The sequence below is a fragment of the Pseudophryne corroboree genome, chromosome 5, assembly GCF_028390025.1.
Source record: "Pseudophryne corroboree isolate aPseCor3 chromosome 5, aPseCor3.hap2, whole genome shotgun sequence".
NCBI lineage: Eukaryota > Metazoa > Chordata > Amphibia > Anura > Myobatrachidae > Pseudophryne > Pseudophryne corroboree.
Genome location: NC_086448.1, coordinates 809,792,490 through 809,814,469, shown reverse-complemented (window position 1 = coordinate 809,814,469; position 21,980 = coordinate 809,792,490). Strand labels below are relative to the sequence as shown.

The 21,980-nt window shown below is 44.1% G+C and overlaps 1 protein-coding gene across 3 annotated transcripts in view; it reads right to left on the bottom strand.

Annotated features, from left to right (window-relative positions):
• Positions 1-21,980, bottom strand: part of TRPS1 (transcriptional repressor GATA binding 1) — a 331,746-nt gene that overhangs the window by 292,677 nt on the left and 17,089 nt on the right. Inside the window, exon 1 of one of the 3 annotated variants that reach the window (XM_063924485.1) lies at positions 2,146-2,217. The exons of the other annotated variants lie outside the window; for them this stretch is intronic. The gene's annotated coding sequence lies outside the window, so the exon portion shown is untranslated. Of the gene's footprint in view, positions 1-2,145; positions 2,218-21,980 lie in introns of those variants that run through there. 3 annotated transcript variants of the gene reach the window in all.

Sequence of the window (21,980 nt, the reverse complement as noted above, 5' to 3'; positions counted from 1 at the left end):
TTCCGCCATTACAACTCCCTCGGGAAGTCATTGATGATTTTGAAACCTACCTAGCCGATTCTCATGGTGCTAATAGTATGTGAGAGCTAGGGATGGCCATAGGAGTGCCTACCATTGATGGTCACCATCGATGAAGAATAGCATGTTTCCATTGATGGTTGCATACTATGCAATAGATGGCCATCGATGATTACATAACCCGATGTTAATCACTGTATTTTCACTGACTGGCCCAAGGGCCAATCAGAGGCTGGGGGTGGGGCTTTGTGGGAGTCAGGGGCAGAGCTATGCTCTGTGTCTCTGCACTTTGTAGGGGTGTGGGAGAAGAACCATCAAGTGGTTCAATACCATCGATGACGGGAAACCATCTGGTTCTCCCCAATCAATGGCAAAACCATTCAACATTGACCATAAACCATCGATTTTGAATCATCGATGGTCGACTGCCGTCCCTAGTGAGGGCTGCAATGACCTCAGCTGTAGCTCTGTCAGTGTGTGTAGCTGCCTCAGCCCCTGATATCATCCCTGAGGCCAGGTAGGGTGATCATTCGGCTGCTCTGCTCTTAGAAGCTCACAGTCTCATTTGGGGATCCTAATTGCATTTAAATGACCACAGGTGAGAACTGGAATGTGGCAGCAAGATGGTTGCAATAAATGAAATTAGTTTTACATGTACATGAAGCCCATAATAAATGAAATGAGAGATGAGTGGGTTCAGTTTTACTCGGATTTACCCAAATCTCCTTATTGGCTATCGGACATCACGTGTTTTGGTTAGCCAATAAGAAAAATCCAGAAAATAAGAAATGGCGATAATTCTGGCGTAAAGAACCGAGTAAATACGAACACGCTAATCTCTAAATGAAATTAAGTCTCACAGTTACCGGTAACTGTATCACTAATGAACTCTCACTATCAAAACTACAGAATGTTCAAGACAAATTTTACATACACAAAAAATGGATATTCACGTAAACCTAACAAAGGCCCTGATTTATCAAGCCTTGGAGAGTGATAAATAGGACGGTGATAAAGTGCCAACCAATCAGCTCCTAACTGCCATGTTACAAGCTGTGTTTGAAAAATGACAGTAAGGAGCTGATTGGTTGGCACTTTATCACCGTGCAATTTATCACTCTCCAAGGCTTGATAAATCTGGGCCATAATATGCATTCTGCTAGCGATCTACAGAAGTATATTTAAGTAATGGACTGTCCTTTACCCAAATACCTGAACATTATGAAATTTGATGAAAACTCTGTAAATTGCGTGAGTGCTGGTAACCCGGGGTCACGTTGTGCCCCAGAGTGGTGTATGTACTGAGACTTGGAGAAAGAAACTGGACAGAGATAAAGTACCAGACAATCAGCTCCTAACTGTCATTTTCCAAACACAGCCTGTAACCTGGCAGTTAGGAGCTGCTTGTTTGGCACTTTATCTCTCTTCACTTTATCTCAATTCAAGGCTTAGTAAATAGACCCCCATAGCCTGTAAATTGACAGCTAGGAGCTGATTGGCTGGAGCACCGTTCATCATTCGTAACGAGCAATAACAAGACTATCACTCATTGGTGAATCTGCCCCACAGTCTGCTACATGGCAGTTAGGTTGTAATTGGCTGGTAATTTAGCTCTCGCCAAGGCTTAGTACATAGGCAGTCGGATAGCAACGTTGCAGCGTATATATATATATATATATATATATATAAAGGTATCACAAACCAAGCCTGGTCCGCTGTAATGGATGCTTTTGGACATATAAATGGTTTAATTTCAATAATGTACTGTACTGAGGCAGGGTGCTACGTCCCAAGTACAGCTCTCACTTCAGTGGGATGGAGCAATTCAATTGTTTGTGGATAACCATTAATTATTGCACTCGTCACGCCCAAACAGACCGGCTCTGGCCGCCTAAAACGGCTAAACCAGCCTAAGGTCCTGTTAAACCACAGACTTTTCGCACACCTCAGGAGACTGCGAGCAGGAGTGTGCGTCCCTGCATCATGCTCGCCCTGATCAATAATTAAATTGCTCTGTCTCCCACTAATTAGCACACCATTGAAAACAAATAAATTCCCCTCTCTGCGTGGAACCACAAGTCTCAGGTGTTCCGCTTGTTGCAGTCTCTCCCCCTCAGCTGCTTTTACCTCTTATCTGCGTCACGCTGCTCAACGGCGTCACCCAAATCTCCTCTCTCAGCGGCTCCAACTGACACCCCTCTAACTGATCTTTTGTCTGGTTTTTTTTTTTAAATCAACTTTGTTTAAAACGACGTCGGCCTCTCCGCCCTTGTTCCAAAATGGGCTAATACAAGTAGGCTCTCTCCGGCAACGAAAGGGATATCATCAGAATCACCTGTTATGTAATAGCTTGTGACAGCGGCATATAAAATGGAGTTACACGTTGTACGCAGCCGCTAGGATTCACAACGCCGCCTGTGGGCATATCAATTGAATTCCCGGCGTCTGCGACATTTCCATATGGAGCCGCTTACAAATTTGCAGATGCGCGGTATTAGTGTATAATTTAGACTGAGGTCCTATGCCGCGAAAACTTGATGTAGGGGGACATTAACTAAGCAGTGATAAGAGCGGAGAAGTGAGCCAGTAGAGAAGTTGCCCATGGCAACCAATGATAAATAAAATGATACAGAGCTGCTGATTGGCTCACTTCTCCGCTCTTACCACTGCTTAGTAAATGTCTCCCATAGTGTCTTAACTCCTCAGTGACTTCTAATATTCTTATGGTCTGCAATAATGAACAAATTATCCCCGATCGTCAGTCAATAATCCAATACATGCAACCGCATAGGAACTACTCTGGTGTAAGGGCCTCCAAGACAAGCGTCTTGCCAAAGGACTATTGGGACACAACCAATGGGATCATCTTTGGCCATGCAGACAAATTCAGCCATAAGATAATCACCTGTGTACGGTCACCTGCCAATCACACTAGCAGGTTCCCCCATGCGATACAAACGTGGTCTCTCCGCTCCGGACAAGCAAGAAATGGATGCACGTGCCTTCTTTGGCCGTCTGAAACCCAGTTTACACACGCAAGACTATTTAGCGGTCTATTTAGTAAGCCTTGAGGCAGATGTACTAAGCCTTGCTAAGAGATAGAGTGGAGAGAGATAAAGTACTAGCCAGTAAGCTCCTGACATTTTTCAAACACAGCCTGTAACATGGCAGTTAGAAGTCGATTAGCGGGTACTTTATCTCTCTCTATTTTATCTCTCTCCCCAAGGTTTATTACATGGAGAGAGATAAAGTAGATGGATATTTAAAAAAAAAAATATACAAGCCAATCAGCTCCTAACTCACATTTATCAAAGCCAGCCTATATAACATGGCAGAAGTTGGTACTTTATCTCTCTCCAGAGCTCAGACCCCTTACTGTTGATTTAAAAAAAAAACTCTTAAAAGAAAATGACTGCCTGACACAACTGCCTCAATACGGCCATTCACGCCAATACGTATTAACATTTATTTACAGAATATAACGCCAGCATAATCCACCACATTTTCAATATTAGTAAATCCACACAGGACACTGAAAGATGCGAAAAAGCTAAACTCTAAGCGGAAAGCAGCCGTCAAGAAGACATGATTTATATAGTGGGGGAAGAGCGCCGCTATCACCTGCGTGTTTCAAACGCTGGAAAACAGGTACCCGTCCTATCTGCATGTTCAGACAGCAAAACAGAAGACAAACCTTTGCGGTCAGAAGACGACGCACAACAAGATGTTTGTTACACAGACACCAGCGCGATATTGCAGCTGACATTTATCAAATAAGAATTTTGCAAGAATACTGTCGGGATGCAGCAAACGTTACCCAACTTTGACAACAGGCTGCAACGAAGATATCAGAACAGCCGTATGCACGCTTGGCATTTAGAAGAATCACCATTTTGGCACAGGAACGTTACACCGCGTCTTGTTATAGATGGGGGGGGGGGGTCGTCATTTAGGGTTATATCAAATGAAATATAGGGGTCATTTCACTTTAAATTCCCATAAAAATTTAGTATTATACATATTGGGGGAGATGTACTAAGCCTGAAAAGTGATAAATATCACTGTGATAAAGCACCAGCCAATCGGCTCCTAACTGCCATGTCACAGGCTGTGTTTGAAAAATGACAGTTAGGAGCCGATTGGCTGGTGCTTTATCACAGTGATATTTATCACTTTTCAAGCTTAGTACATCTGGCCCATTATATGTAGAAGTAATCTCTTCCATAACAATCACTTATCTGCATCATTATACTATAGATTACTGGTAATAGTAATGTATATCATGTATAGCATATATATATAATCAGTGATCACCATTACTAAAGGATGCATAAATACTAAAATGTTTTGGTGCAATCTCCTATTTTTTTCCCATCTTTAATAGGGTTACATACTATTTACCAGCGTGCGGGATGCCAGCTGCGGGGCTAGCGCTAAGAGTCCCCTTGCAGGCTCGCTGCGGTCTTCACAGGTTGTATTCTGACTTTATGGGTGTCGTGGACACCCACAAGTGGGAATAGCCCCTGTGCGCCGGGATTCCGTCTGTTGGCTGTCAGGATTCCGGAGTTGGTATTCTGTATATATCCCTACAGCCGTCAAATTGATCCCCTTTACTATGGGCAATCATTTTTTATTATTACAGTTTAATCTCTTTGATAAGTATGAATTTTTCAAGAGCAGAAAGTAAAAAAACAAAAAACTTTCATATTGTTTTTTTTTTTTCGTTCATTTTTGTATTTTTTTTTTCTTCTTAGTTTCTGTGGGCAACCTTCCATTATAGTGTGCACATGTGCTATCGTTATACCTCATTCAATAAACTAAAAATAAGTATAGGAGGTACTCAGAACTGCTCTTGCACTACTTGCAAAACCATGGGGGTCATTCCGAGTTGTTCGCTCGGAAAAAATCTTCGCATCGCAGCTATTTTCCGCTTAATGCGCATGCGCAATGTTCGCACTGCGACTGCGCCAAGTAAATTTGCTATGCAGTTAGGAATTTTACTCACGGCTTTTTCATCGTTCTGGCGATCGTAATGTGATTGACAGGAAATGGGTGTTACTGGGCGGAAACAGGCCGTTTTATGGGCGTGTGGGAAAAAACGCTACCGTTTCCGGAAAAAACGCGGGAGTGGCCGGAGAAACGGAGGAGTATCTGGGCGAACGCTGGGTGTGTTTGTGACGTCAAACCAGGAACGACAAGCACTGAAATGATCGCAGATGCCGAGTAAGTCTGGAGCTACTCAGAAACTGCTACGAGGTGTGTAATCGCAATATTGCGATTACATCGTTCGCTATTTTAAGATGCTAAGATTCACTCCCAGTAGGCGGCGGCTTAGCATGAGCAAATCTGCTAAAATCCGCTTGCGAGCGAACAACTCGGAATGACCCCCTATGTGCACTGCAGGTGGGGCAGATGTAACATGTGCAGAGAGAGTTAGATTTGGGTGGGTTATATTGTTTCTGTGCAGGGTACATACTGGCTGCTTTATTTTTACACTGCAATTTAGATTTCAGTTTGAACAAACGCCACCCAAATCTAACTCTCTCTGCACATGTTACATCTGCCCCACCTGCAGTACAGCATGGTTTTGCCCATTAGCTAACAAAGTTGCTGCTGCGATCGGGTCTGAATTAGGCCCTTATTGCGGGTTTCTGCTCACAAGTGGTCACTCCGAGTTGATCGCTCGCTAGCAGTTTTTAGCAGTCGTGCAAACGTTATGCCGCCGCCCACTGGGAGTGTATTTTAGCTTAGCAGAAGTGCGAACGAAAGGATCGCAGAGCGGCTACAAAGTTTTTTTGTGCAGTTTGAGTAGCTCAAAACCTACTCAGCGCTTGCGATCACTTCAGACTGTTTAGTTCCTGTTTTGACATCACAAACACGCCGTGCGTTCGCCCAGCCACGCCTGCATTTTTCCTGGCACGCCTGCGTTTTTACGAACACTCCCTGAAAACGGTCAGTTAACACCTAGAAATGCCCACTTCATGTCAATCACTCTGCGATCAGCAGTGCGACTGAAAAGCTCCGCTAGACCCTACATCGGCCGTTGTAACAGTACGTTGCGCGTGCACATTGCGCCGCATGCGCAGAAGTGCCTTTTTTTGCCTCAGCGCTGCACAGCGAACAAATGCAGCTAGCGATCAACTCGGAAGGACCCCCACACTCTGTAGAGGTGTGAACAGAAATCCCTGTATAGTAGGGCTTTGGGCCGGTCATATTGTGCACAATCAACAGAATTAGCTCCCGCACACTTTAAAAAGGAGATAATTCGCTTAAACCATTGAAACACCCCCTATAAGGCCATGGTTCTTTTCTGAAAACTACATGCCCTTAAAAGAAAAAAAAATTCTGCTGTCGGTAGATACCTTTAGACCAGAGGTGCACATTCTGGTTCCTGACCCCAAGTGGGTATCCAGAGTCGTGTTCCCAGGGCCAAGGCACATTGACACTTGGGGTAACGTCATGAAACCTCTTCACTCACATCAGGGCCTGGGGACAGTTACATATATCTCTGTGAATGTTGTAAGGAACCTTTCAGACTGGACATACAGGGCTCTATACATGAAGCAGTGAAAAGAGTGGAGAAATGAGCCTGAGGAGAAGTTGCCCATGGCAACCAATCAGTGTTGACGTAACATTTATAAAGTGCATTCTATAAAATTATACGTAGCAGCCGATTGGTTACCATGGGCAACTTCTCCACTGGCTCACTTCCCCACACTTTTCACTGCTTCATAAATAGACCCTACAGTATTTTAGGACTAACGGCAATCTAAAGAATCCTGGATACCCGACATAAACATACAGTAGCCCACCATGTATGACCAAAGTTGACACAGATAATGAATATAAAAGTACCTTAATAATTCTAACCAACTTCATGGACACACAAGCGCATGGCATGCCTAGAGACTGCATGAGGGAGCAGTGGGAGAGAAGATAAGAACAGGTGTGCCAGAATAAACCACTCAATACGTAATAATGGGAGAAATGTATCAACCCTTCTAGAAAGTAGACAACTAGACACATGGAGATATTTCCAACAGTAACCAATCAGCGTCCAACTATTATATTTGTCAAGTACATTCTTTACAATAATGGTTAGAAGTTGGTTGGTTGGTTGGTTGGTTGGTTACTATGGGAAACTTCTCCATTTGTCCATCTCTCCACTCTTTAGAATGTTTGATACAACTCCCCCAATGTATCAGTTCTTCACATCGGGGCTAATAAAATAGCCCCAGGCACACTAGTTAGCTGAGGTAATTTACTATGGCCAATTGGATATCAGCCTAATAGGCCCTTACACACTACACGATAACACTGAAAGATATGAACGATCTCGTTCATTAATGAAAGAGATATCGTTCATATCTTTTAGTGTGTAGGCACCAGCGATGGACGATGTGCGGCCCCGCGCTCGTTCATCGTTGGTGCCGAGTCGCTTATGCATGCATGCCGATATGGACAATCTCATCCATATTAGCATGCAGTGCTATGGGGCCGGGTGACGGGAGGAGGCCGTCGGGCACCTCGGCGGCCAAACGCCAGGTGTGTAGGGCCCTTAAGGCTCATTAGAACAAATGAATAGACATCGGTAAAGATAGATAGGCTGACTGACAATGCTACCTGCATAAAATGGGCAAATAGCCCCCTCCAGAAAAAGGCATGTCTGTGCAATGTAATTTATGTGCCCACCCTGTGATTTAGGGGTATATTTACTAAGCCTTGGATGGAGATAAAGTACCAGCCAATCGGCTCCTAACCGCATGCCACAGGCTGTGTTTGAAAAATGACAGTTAGGGGCTGATTGGCTGGTACTCTATCTCCAGCGACTTTATCTCCATTCAAGGCTTAGTAAATAGACCCTTTAATCACATAACTGGCAACTTCCTGGCAGATTGCTCCGGCATGAGGATACAATACTGGATAGGGTCCGCGGAAAGTCGGAGGCCTATGTATTTTCATGCAGACATTGGTAGTTTTTCGCAGACTTCACTTGGGAAGTGGGCGGCACCAGGTGGCCACCAGCAGCCTACGGGCCACTTTACTACTCTTCATATGGTAGAGCCACCCAAGATTCGTCAGCATAGGAAAAGTATGATTAATCACCAAACACCAAAGTGCTATATGCATACCTCCCAACTTCCATGCAGAAGGATTCGGGACTCCTGCGCAGTGAAGCACCGCAGGACCCAAAAAAGGCACCTGAAAAGGGGGAACGGCCTCAACAAAAGGGGGCGTGCCTTTGCGGTAATTCCTCAATTGTGAGCCACGCCCCCATTTCCCGTCACTGTGTGCATGCGCACAACATCTATTCACCACTGCTCTACAGCAGAGAAGCGATAGAGAGCCTCCCAACTGCCCTCTTCCCCTGCGGCCCGCGGGAGGGACAGCGGAACAGTCCCCCCAAAAAAACGGTACAGGTTGGAGGTATGCTATATGGTCTATGTGCACTTTAAATAATGGAAATAAAAGGAAGAAGAAGAAGAAGAAGAAGAAGAAGAAGAAGAAGAAGGAGGAAGAGGAGGATGAGGAGGAGAAGAAGAAGACGAAGAGGCGCAAAAGCAGAGAAGGGAGGAAGGTTTAGTTGCGCATCTCTTTTACAGCCAGCGATAAAACGGCAAATGCAGTCGTATTACATTTAAATGCAACATAATGAAAGAGCTCTCCGTTTATGCCACTATTAACAATATTGTGAAATGATAAAAGAACGGAGTAGATTATGTTTATCAGGTATGTTCTAAAACACAGACTGACAACCAGCAGAGAAGCGAAGCTGAACCGTGGCAAGCCTGCTATCATCCAATAACTTCCTCTACACACAAAGAACAATCAAGAGTTGCTGATTATGGTCTTTTCAGTGTAATTGAGCCAAGGAAAGGCAATTGCTTACACTTTTCCAGACCGGAGAGATAAAGATAAAAAAAATGCAATTACCGCCATTATTCTAGACCGCAAGATAAGGGCTGGTGGTTATGTCAGATCAGGAGGGTGAAGAGACTGACCTCACCGTCCCAGCTATAATGTTATCAAAATTAGAGTTTTTTTCGGACGCTAACTAGCAAAGAATTGCATATAGTTAAATGTTTAATAGGACATTGTAAGGAGACATGTAATTCAGGAATCCACAGGTAACACCACACATGGGGCCTAATTCAGAGTTGATCGCAGCAGCACATTTGTTAGCAGTTGGGCAAAACCATGTGCATTGCAGGTGGGGCAGATGTAACATGTGCAGAGAGAGTTAGATTTGGGTGGGGTGTGTTCAAACTGAAATCTAAATTGCAGTGTAAAAATAAAGCAGCCAGTATTTACCCTGCACAGAAACAATATAACCCACCCAAATCTAGCTCTATTTGCACATGTTATATCTGCCCCACCTGCAGTGCACATGGTTTTGCCCAACTACTAACAAATTTGCTGCTGCGATCAACTCTGAATTACCCCCATGGTCCACATGGGTTCTGGTATGAATGGTCGACCATGTTAAAGTCGACATTCATTAGGTCGACCACTATTGGCCGACATTGACTAGTAGTCGACATAAGAAAAATGGTCGGCGTGGGACAGGCCGACACATGATAATGTCGATGTGGATTTTTTAACTGTTTTAGGTGTCATGTTTTCCGTAACATGACCAGGAACCCCAATTAGTGTGCCGCGTCCCCTTACATGTGCTCAGCACTGGTTACCAATCATAGTCCATGTGGATGGTAAAGTATGAAAAGGTTAAAAATATATATTTTTTTTAAAGTCATGTCGATCTTTTTATGTGTCGACCATATGTCAATGTCAACCAATAGTGGTCGACCATCCAAACGGATACCGTCCACATGACCCTGGAAATTCTGTACTAAGGGGGTAATTCAGAGCTGATCGCTGCTGTGCGTTTTCGCACAGCGCGCGATCATATCTGAACTGCGCATGCATGTGAGCCACAATGCGCCAGCGCGTCGCACAACAGCGACAGGCTTCGGTGCCTAGCGACGGGATGGGGCGACAGATCCGAGCGCACGGGCGTTCGCAAGGTGATCAACAGGAAGAGGCCGTTTGTGGGTGGCAACTGACCGTTTTACAGGAGTGTCCGGAAAAACGCAGGCGGGATCAGGCGTTTTCAGGGAGGGTGTCTGACGTCGGCTCCGGCCCCGATCAGCAGGATTCCATCGCAGCTGCTAAGTCCTGGGCTGCACAGAGACTGCACAAACTGATTTTTGAGCAGCTCTGCTACAAAAGCAAACGCACACTTGCACAGCGCTTATACCCTCCCCCTGTAGGCGGCGACTATCTGATCGCAGACCAGCGATCAGATCTGAATTACCCCCTTAGCCTTGGAAATAGATAAAGTGGATGGAGATAAAGTACCAGCCAATCAGATCCTAACTGCTATGTCACAGGCTGTGTTTGAAAAATGACAGTTAGGAGCTGATTGGTTGGTAGTTTATCACCGTCCACTTAATCTTTCTCCAAGGCTTAGTACATCTGCCCCATAGTATACTAAATCAACCTCATCGTTGTTGTCAGTTGTAAAGGACAAACAAACCATTTCCTACACAGTATCAGTGTATGAACAAGTAATATATCTACAAACACAATAAAAGTTCATTACCCTGCTGTCTGTATGACAGTGGAGCTTCTGAATAGCCCTGTCCTGACCGGGATCCGCTCAGAATGTCAACAGGAAAAAGTGTTGACAATCACAAATGTTGATGTTTCCACAAAGTCGGCGCTTAAAAGGTCAACAGTATATTTTTGTGTTATTTTTAGGGTTAAGGTTTAGCTAAAATATGAAAAGAAAACTGTATGTTGGCATACTGGTGTCCACATGTCAAATGTAGACAATATAACCATGTCAACATTTTAACCATGTTGGCATTTATGAATGTTGATATATTGCTCATTGGCTTAATGTCCATGTTGACATTGTGACTGTCAACGTTCATAAGCCATCAACACTCTGGTGGCATCTTTTTATACCACACCCATTCCTCCAAGTTATCAGTCACAACTAGGAATGGCCATCGATCATGGATGATTCATTTTTATCGATGGTTTATGGCCATAGTAGAATATTTTTGCCATCGATGAGGGAGAACCAGATGGTTTCCCTCCATTGATGGCCTGGCATCACCAAATGTTTTTGTTTTACAATGTGCCGGGACCACATGTTCTAATGAAAGAAATGAGATGACCACCGGTTGTGGAAACCATCAATGGTCACCCATTACATAGTTGGTAACCATTGATGATTACAATGGCAATCCCTAGTCACAACTTGCTTTTCGGAGCTCGCTGGTAGTGGACAGGATGTAGCTATGAGGAGGTGGGAGAGGAAATACATGGTCACTTGGCAGATCGCTGATGTACAGAACACAATGTTCTCCTCATGTATGAGGAGATGTTCAATATATTCTTTAGAATTCCATTCAGGAACATTTGTCCTCTGGGAAACTCTCCCCATTATTATTAACGGTGCTTGAGATCTTGGTAATGCATAGAAAGCTTGAAATATGCGGCATCGGCCAGCAGCAGTCCGTTTGTTCTTGTTGTCCCACACAAACCAAAAAAAAGCCATTGGCATCCAGGGACCCTAGAGCATATGTACCAAGTAGTGAGAAGAGCGGAGAAGTGGAACAGCAGAGATGTTGGCCATAGCAACCAGTAACATTCTACCTTTAATTTTATAGAATGCATTCTTTCATACTTGACACACCAACCCCAAATGTATAAAGTATCTTATTGTAGTGTGTGCTCAACATCTCCATCTTTACTGAGGGCGAGATAGGGCTCCCACAATCACATCGCTGCATGCAGAGGTTTGGCCACCCTACACAAGAGTCTTGGACACATGGAGCTACTACCTTTAGGTCAAAGAGTCAGTCAGCATGGGGAAGGATATATTCCCCCCAGGGACCAGCCAATAACAGATTTAGGAGGACATGTACTAAGAAGTGATAAAAGTGGAGAATTGAGCCAGTGGAGAAGTTGCCCATGGGAACCAATCAGCTGCTCTGTATACTGTTATAGTATGCAAATTATAAATGTTACGTCAATGCTGATTGGTTACCATGGGCAACTTCTCCACTGGCTCACTTCTCCACTTTTATCACTGCTTAGTACATGTCCCCATAAAGGTTATGACCACGGAGTGCCGCACATCATGGGGATCAGGCACAAAGACAATGATGCCAAAGGTGGGCTATGCAATCTACGGGCAGCTAGATTCTTCCAGTAACCCCTCCCCCCCCCCCCCCCCCCGACACAATGCATCTTCTACCAGGGACACATGAGTGTCATCGAGCAATCACTGGAAGCACACCGGATGGACATTTGCCCTTTGAATAATATATATGAAACCAGATGGAAGTAATTACGTTTTGCAATTATGAATGATTTAAATATGAAAGCACAGGGACATTTCCTTTCGCCCCTTTAAGCTTACCTCTGAGTCAGAGTCAATAGACAGAGGAAACACCCTGATTTCAGAGAAAGTCTATAAGCTAAAAGATGAAAAGTATCACTTCCAAGCCCAGACAGTAGTAACATCATTGCTCCAAGAGTGAGATGTTCTCCATGATGTCTGTCTCCTAATTATAAATACTGTACCAATCCTTCAGTTCAAAGCCAATACAAATAGATATATAGTAATAGAACATGTGTGGACCATATAGCCTAAGATTAAGCTAGCCACTATGGACTTGTGTGACTACTTCTCACCAAATCAGAATCCATCAGGACCTTATATGGACAACAGTGAAAACAGTCATCTGAGCCATCTATGATATGCTAGCCAATCACATTGCAGCAAGGAATAAAAATAAAATATACAGTATATCACTCCTTCGAATTCAGCAAAGTCTCAGAAAACTCACCACATTTGTAACACTAAATAGTGAATCATCAAATGGCCCATCCATCTCTTCAATGGGACTCAAGTTCCAGTGTCCTATTGTTCTGGGACCACATAAATAAATGGTTCCAAAATGACAATCAAGCGACCACAAAATAAGATTACATTCTGAACCTCCAGTTGGGGTCTCAACCCACAGGTTAGGTAACAGTGGCTAAAGGGGAGAATGTACTAAGCAGTGATAAAAGTGGAGAAGTGAGCCAGTGGAGAAGTTGCCCATGGCAACCAATCAGCTGCTCTGTATACTTTTATAGTGTGCAAATTATAAATGTTACGTCAATGCTGATTGGTTGCATGGGCAACTTCTCCACTGGCTCACTTCTCCACTTTAATCACTGCTTAGTACATGTCCACTGTAGTGTGTAAGCGGATTATGGGCCTAATTCACAGTTTTTGCAATTGAGAAATTATTGGCAGACAGCATACGCACTGCGATCGCACAGCGAATGCGCAAAGGCACTTGTACAAATGCATACGCAATGAGGATTCAGTGGCAAAGTGATTGACAGGAAGTGACCATTTGGGGGGGGGGGGGGTATCTAGTCTGCACAGCCGCGTAGCGTAAAAAACGGCAGTGTACCACTCTGAATTAGGCCCTATATGCAGTCCATTGGTGTAGCAACAACAATTCTCCAAATGACACTGTGATCAAAGGCCACTAGAGCACAAAAAGAAAAATGAAGAACATCTAGATGAACTGCATTTAGCAATTAAACATTCATCACAGTGTACCAGGTCATCCACATCTACAGTAAAGTACGTATCTTGGCTTGCATACATGAACCTATATGGAGATATACAACAATACATCGCCGAGGTGCAACCCAAATGCAAAATCATAAGTCTGGAAAAAATGGAAATCACTTATAGTGGAAGAAAGTCGCAAGAACAAAGGATTCTGCATTTTCAAGGTACCACTGAGGAATGTATTTGCAAATTTGCACACGGATGTATGTGTCATGATTGCGTGTAATACTATGAAATATAACCGTAATTCACAAAACTGATAAAATGTATTTACCGTGTCGTCCTACAAAACAGGACAGCGCTCTAAACTGGAATAGAGCTCATTTTCATGCACGCAGGCATTTAGCATAAACGCTGTGCTGGGACTTTGCTCATTAGTTCTGCAACTATTCCTACACTTTCAGCAAAAAAACAAATGTCTATTCCACAGGGAGTTCTCAAGACCAAATCTGTGAGACACATGGGTTGAGGCAAGGATTAGGCGAACAATCCCCATTATAAACAGCAATATTAAACAAGCTTTCTAGGACTGACAAGCGGAGGTATGGGAGCCGGAAAGCGGTCTCTATGTCTAATCTGTACAGGGAATGGCCAGGGAGAGCTGGAAGAGTGAGGGTGAGGATCACTAAACAGGCAGCCTGTCCATCATAACGATCCAATTGTAGAAGGTTTCAATGCATAGACGTGGAAATATATTTATTATACTGTACATAATAGCAGGAGCTTTGCAATCTCAGTCTCATCTGATTGGGAGCTGTAACAATACGATGAGGGTAGTGCATGTCTTTGTCTAGCAATGGCAATGTGTTCCTCTGTCTTTGGGCCTAATTCAAGGTTGATTACAAAATAACATTTTCCTCTAATGGGCAAAACCATGTGCACTGTAGGTGGGGCATATGTAACATGTGCAGAGAGAGTTAGATTTGGGTGTGGTGTGTTCAAACTGAAATCTAAATTGCAATGTAAAAATAAAGCAGCCAGTATTTACCCTGCACAGAAACAAAATAACCCACCCAAATCTAACTCTCTCTGCACATGTTACATCTGCCCCACCCGCAGAGCACATGGTTTTGCCCATTAGAGGAAAAGTTTATTTTGCAATCAAACTTGAATTAGGTCCTTTGTTCGCGAAGGAAAAGTCTACATGCATTGCGATCAAGACTGTCTGTGATGAACGTCAGCGGCTAAAACCGTAGGATGGACATTCACAGAATTTTGGCAGCAGTCACACAGGGCCGGATTCTGCATCACATGCAACTTGACACACAGCTGCACCTAGCGGTATGTTGCTTACCGCACTTGTATCCCAATGATAATGATGACAACTGCTATGGAAAAAGTGGTTTGGGGTGAGGTGTGGGCATTAGGGCATGGGTATAGTTGCTTGACAGCAGGGGTAGGGAACCTTTGGTGCTGCAGTTGTTGTTGAACTACACATCCCAGCATGCCTTGCTACAGTTTTGTTATTTGGCCACGCTAAAACTGTTGCAGGGCTTGCTAGGATGTGTAGTTCAACAACAGCTGGAGGGCCAATCCGGATCCATAATGAGAAACTTCAGATTCATTTTCTGGTTAACAAAAATCTGCTGTGATAATTTAAATAAAGACAATACAATACTTGTCTTTTTAGGTTTAATTCCACTTTGCCCTATAGATCCTGCCTGGGTCTGCCACTCTACGGATACATTAAAGATATGCATATAGTATATCAATACACTTAAAATTATAGCGCTCAGAAAATGGGATAAAACTGCAAAACCACCAGTAAAAGATGCTCTGTCTCTAGTCTGCCCACTCAGTTTCTCAACCCAAATCCACAATCACAACCGTACACAAGACATTCCCACTCACATACATGTATCCAGCAGTCACTAGTTTTACAGCACATACGAGAACATGACAAGAATTATTTTGCTTGCTACAGAAGAGAACATAGGTGGTCATTCCGAGTTGTTCGCTCGTTATTTTTTTCCCTCAACGGAGCGATTAGTCGCTAATGCGCATGCGCAATGTCCGCAGTGCGACTGCGCCAAGTAAATTTGCTATTAAGTTTGGTATTTTATTCACGGCATTACGAGGTTTTTTCTTCGTTCTGGTGATCGTAATGTGATTGACAGGAAGTGGGTGTTTCTGGGCGGAAACTGGCCGTTTTATGGGAGTGTGCGGAAAAACGCTGCCGTTTCTGGGAAAAACGCGGGAGTGGCTGGAGAAACGGGGGAGTGTCTGGGCGAACGCTGGGTGTGTGTGTGACGTCAAACCAGGAACGAAACTGACTGAACTGATCGCAGTGGCAGATTAAGTCTCGAGCTACTCAGAAACTGCTAAGAAGTGTCTTTTCGCAAATCTGCTAATCTTTCGTTCGCAAATCTACTATGCTAAGAATCACTCCCAGTAGGCGGCGGCTTAGCGTGTGCAAAGCTGCTAAAAGCAGCTTGCGAGCGAACAACTCGGAGTGAGGGCCATAGAACGCACAAGCAAATGTACCACCCGAAATATCTCAAAAAGACCTACAGCCTGGCAGTTAATATTTGCATAAAAGTTCTGCAAGTTTCAAGTTTCCAAATCTCAGGCCACCCACTCACCCGGTACGTATGTCTTCCATGCCTCGGACATATGCTAGAGCCGAGCTCAGCGTGCTGTCTAAAGGGACGTAAACTCAGAGGTTGTGAAGAGCTACAATTAAGGCCTGTGGATAACGTGCCATCTGTGACTGAGCCATAAACATTTGTCAGGTGTATATATTTATTTTTGTTACGTTATAGATATACTGCCGTTCTGTTCCAACTATATATACACGAGGCAGCTATGTCACAATGAAGCAAGTTTTTTGTCCCGCAGATTTCACATTTTAATTATATTTTTATATATATATATATATATATATATATATATATATTTTTTTTTTTTTAAAGCATTTAATCAAAGACGCTTTATTAATAATAATAATAATAATAATAATAAGTTTGAATTATGGCACATGGAAAAGTTCTCAAAAGGAGGCAAGTATTGTTGCTATATTAAATACATTACAACAGTTCATTTAATTACATAAAAAATATATATATTCAAAATAAGACTTAAAATAATTCAGAACAAAGAATTTGAGCCATGGACGGATTATACAAGGCTGTATCTACCGTGGAATTAATATGGTAAAATACATTGTTCATTCTCACCTAGATGAAAATGTAACTGGTGCTTTGTTAAATAGCCAATTTTCACCCCACGGCATCAGAAGCACCCATATGGCCCATACAGCGGAAACTCCATGCATCTTCTGACAAGTGCCAACTACGTATTACTACAGTATGAGCAAACAGTAAACATTATTATTATCATCATCATCATCATCATCATTTATTTATATGGCACCACAAGGGATCCACTTACAGAGCACATAAACAAATAAGCAAATCAAGAAAACAGTGACTTTCAGTTCAAGACAATATAGGACAAGTGCAGGGTATATACACATAGCTGCATCAGCAGACAACACTGAAATAAGTATCGGGGTGGCAGAAAACCGAGGGATTGGTGCTGTCGAAGGGAATATGGAGGCGAATATGGTTTAAGTAAGAGAAGGAAAGGCACATGAGGGAAAAGGGCCCTGCTCGTGAGAGCTTACAGTCTAATGGGGAGGGGCAGACAGTCAGGGGTGACACAGATGGGGTAGACAGTGAGCGTGGGGCAGAGGGCTTAGGGGGAGAGTTCCCTGGGTTGGGTGAAGAAGTGGATCTTGAGAGCTCTTTTTGGGGCAGGATGTATTAAAATACATCGCCGCCCCTCGCAGCGATGCTAATCGCATATGTACTAACATATGCGATTAATATCACAATGCGGTGACAGGGGCCCCCCGCGATACCTGTCTCCGTCACATCCCTGGGCTCTCCATCTCCTCCCAGGCTGGGAAGCAGACAGCAGGCTGTCCCGGGCGCCTCCTCACTGCAGCCGGAAGGACCTCTGGCTGTGTTGCTAGGGGGAGGAGGAGTTTAGTTTACGGGACCAAGACTGCCTGCACACACGTTTGCAGGGGGAGGGAGGAGGGGGGGGCGGTGTCAGCAGCGCGGGGCAGCGGAGGCAGCAGCCGGTAGTATATGGTATGATATCCTTGGGGGTGAAAACCTGGCGGCCGAGGTGGAGAGTCTGGAAGGGGGGGGGGGGGAGGAGGTAGAGAATTCCAGAGAAAAGGAGCAGCACGTGAGAAATCTTGGTGGTAGGAGTGGGAGGAGGTAATCAGTTGGCAGGAGAGGTGGCATGCATTAGTGAAGATATGGTCAGAGATGATGGGAGAGGAATGGGTGAGGGCTTTCTGAGTGTGAGAAGAGTGGATTGGATTCTGTTGGGGAAGAGGAGCCGGTGAAGGGCCAGTAAGAGAGGAGAGGTGGATGTAGTGCGTTTGGTGAGAAAGATGAGCTGGACAGCAGCATGGAGGATAAATTGGAGTGGAGAGAGGCGCTTGTCAGGAAAGGCAGGTAGGAGAAGGATCCAGTAGTCAGGTCTGGAGATGACCAATGAGTGGATAAGGGTCTTAGGGGTCTATTTACTAAGCCTTAGATGGACATAAAGTTCACGGAGATAAAGTACCAGCCAATCAGCAACTACCTGGAATGTCACAGACTGCATTTGAAAAATGGCAGTTAGGAGCTGGTTGGTTGGGACATTATCTCCGTGCATTGGCGTTTCTATAATGGGTGCAATGGGTGCGGTGCACACGGGCCCCTGAGTCCAGGGGGGGGCCACACCGCACCCATTGCACCCATTTTAATACTTACCTTTCTGGAGTCCAGCACAGGGAGCTTTTATCGCGCCGGAAATCACAGCCAAAATGGCCGCCGCGCATGCGCGGTAGCCAAATTGGTCTCCGGATTATGGCGGGCGCCATGTTTCCGGAGACCTGCACATGCGCAGTAGACTCCGGCACAGTGCCGGAGTCTACAGCGCCGTGCAGAGTAGGGGGCCCACCCGGAGGTGCACACGGGCCCCCTCCTCTGCAGAAATGCCCCTGTCTCTGTGTGCTCTATCTCCATCCAATGCTTAGTAAATAGACCCCTTAGTGCAATCCTGGGTAAGAAAGGGTCTGATCCAGGTCACACGGGTTCAGTCAATACTCACCGACACTGTACATTTGAAAAGTTCCACATGTGGAGCTAATTATTTCACCTATGATTCTGTGAGGAGACCTGGAAAACATGCACAGTTTGGGGTCCTGAGGTCATAGTGAGAACCTGTGCTGCAAGCCATACAGACCTTGGTATTACTGACCCTTCTTGGCAAATAAGGGTCGTAACTCCCATATTTGAGGTTTGTTACATCTTTTATAGCTGGAGTGTATAGGTCACTACAAAGCTTTCAGAGTCTTACATAATTAAAAAGAAGTTTAAAAAAGTCTAAACCTCATTAGGTTTAAATGCAATTATCTAAGATACTCATCACACTGTGAGAATTAAATAGAAAACTAGATACATTATTTATGGATGGGATTTAATGGGCATTAGTACACAATCCTATGGATTTTGTTTTACCATTATCAAACGACTACCCGCAGTAAGTTACACAATTAAGGGCGCCGCGTATGAAAACAGCAGGCTACGTGTTTGGAAGAAGTTTCTGGGTTTCTCAAAACTAAACTGCAAAACCAAACGCTAACCAGCTTGATTGAGAAATGCTATAATTCTTTCATTCCTTTTCTCTATACACATGGGGGGTCATTCTGAGTTGATCGTTAGCTGCATTCATTCGCTGTGCAGCGATGAGGCAAAAAAACGGCACTTCTGCGCATGTACTATTACAACGAACGATGTAGTTTCACACAAGGTCTAGCGAAGCTTTTCAATCGCACTGGTGGCCGCAGAATGATAGACATGAAGTGGGCGTTTCTGGGTGTCAGCTGACCGTTTTCAGGGAGTGTTTGGAAAAAGCGCAGGCGTGCCAGAAAAAATGCAGGCGTGGCTGGGCGAACGCACGGCGTGTTTGTGACGTCAAAACAGGAACTGAACAGTCTGAAGTGATCGCAAGCGCTGAGTAGGTTTTGAGCTACTCTGAAACTGCACAAAAAAAAACTTTGTAGCCGCTCTGCGACCCTTTAGTTCGCAGTTCTGCTAAGCTAAAATACACTCCCCAGTGGGAGGCGGCATAGCGTTTGCACGGCTGCTAAAAACTGCTAGCGAGCGATCAACTCGGAATGACCACCATGGACAGGTCACCGTCCCATCTGCGCGGTGTGCTGCGAACACAATGCAAGCCGGTTTTGATGATATTTTAGCAGTAAAGTCATATTTAGAAATAAAGTTTATCCAACTAACCAAAATTATTTCGCATTTATGGGAAAATGAATTAAACATACAAATAAGGAACACTGTTCCTTTAAGGATATTTTTGCAGGTGGGTCCGTGAGCGGCTCATTCATTTTTTGATTGACGCATACTGTCAAGCAGGGATAGCCTTATATCCTGGACAGCTTATAGCCCATAAGGACTGGAGTTCAAGACCCCTGAACTCAAGGAAACAGACAAAATAGGAAATAACTTCCAGATGTCTAGTTCTCTTCTGGCATCACCAGATTTTTTAACCCAGTTACATGTTACAGTCATTGTATCACTGCGTACAAAACGAACATGCAGATAAGACAATCCAGAACTAGAAAGCAAAAGAGATACGCAAGCAGCAAGTTATGAAGAATCGCTCATTATAAATGATCAGCAATATGTACTAAACTATACAAAACAAACACACATACTATGCCAGGTCTGGACAACCTGTGGCACATTAGGGGATGTGAAACTAGAATTCCCAGCATGCTCTGTTAGCTGATAAGGTATGCTGGGACTTGTTGTTGTGCAATACCTGGAGACTCCAATGTCACGCAAACTAGATTTATTAACAGTTTCTTATATAGCGCAGCAAACTCAGTTGCGCTTTACAACTGGACACAATAATAAGACAAAACTTGGTAATAACAAACAGTCATAGAGGTAGGAGGGCCTGCTCATAAACTTACAATCTATTTAAAATGCAACAAGAGTTTATGTCTAACTCAGCCGTCATGCTTTACTAGGACAAGATTTTACCCTCTGTAACTAGTGTTGTACTGTAGAATTATTATCTGTCACTATAAGTAAATTAAGGAACATTATCTGTCTACATTTTACAGTGAGCAGCAGCTATTTTGGATGTAAGGTGTAGTGGTCAGTAATACTGCCTCACAGACCCGGACATGAATTAAATTCCTCACCAATTACCTATCTGTGTGGGGTTTGCATGTACCTTGTGTATGAATGGGTTTCATTTGGTAGCTCTGGTGTGCACAATATTACTGGTATATTGGGGTGTTCAGGGTTAGACTGGCCCACGGGGGTACAAGGGACACCCTTAGAGGGCCCACTGCCTAGGGGCCCAACTCCTCTTCTAGGTGGATCAGGTGAATTATACATTATACATGTTACATTATGCTGCACAGGACTATGGTGCATATTCTACAGTGCATTATCATGCATGCACTAGCAGTATTTACTATATACAGTGTCGGACTGGGACATGAAGGGCCCACATGGGGAATGTAGTGCTAGGGGCCCATATTTATGAGTGAGGCCACAGAGGCTTGACTAACCATTACCTGGTCTGGCCCACTTTATATATATATATATATATATATATATATATATAATGTAACATATGCATAATGTATAATTCAAGTACACAGTCTGAAACCTTTTCCCTAGAGGAGCAGATGGGCCCCCAGGCACAATCTCAGCGACTGATTGACCCTAAAAAGGTAAAACCAAGCTGGCTTTAACTTTTTTAATTATTTCTGATTTAACTCTACAGCATTAATTGCCAAAATATCGCTGGACCCCTAACCTATTGCACATACCTGTATGGCTTGGGGCATTTAAGCAATAAATAGTCTCTGCAGAATGACTTCTGTCCAGGGCCATTCAACACATCAAGTGTTTTGAGAGCATCATCAACACAATCACATGTGGCTATAAGGGGCCTCAAAACTCAGCGCCAGACGGTCGATACAACAAATCAGACACAGAAACAGAAGAGAGGCGTACGGGGCGGATGCAGGCACGAAACAGAGGCCAGAGAGGATCCTGCTGGTGAGAGCCTACAATTCTCAAGTAGCACAACTGTCTCCTCAACCAGCTTCCTGCTCACAGGCTCCTCTGCTACGATATCATGAGCTCACATGCACTGGGGGCGGGACCAGTTTTTGGGCTCCCGTAAGCAACAGACAACTGAGGAAGCTATTCAATTGTTTAGCCATTGGGAGCAAGTGCTCACAATTTTTTGCACGCCATCTCCTAAG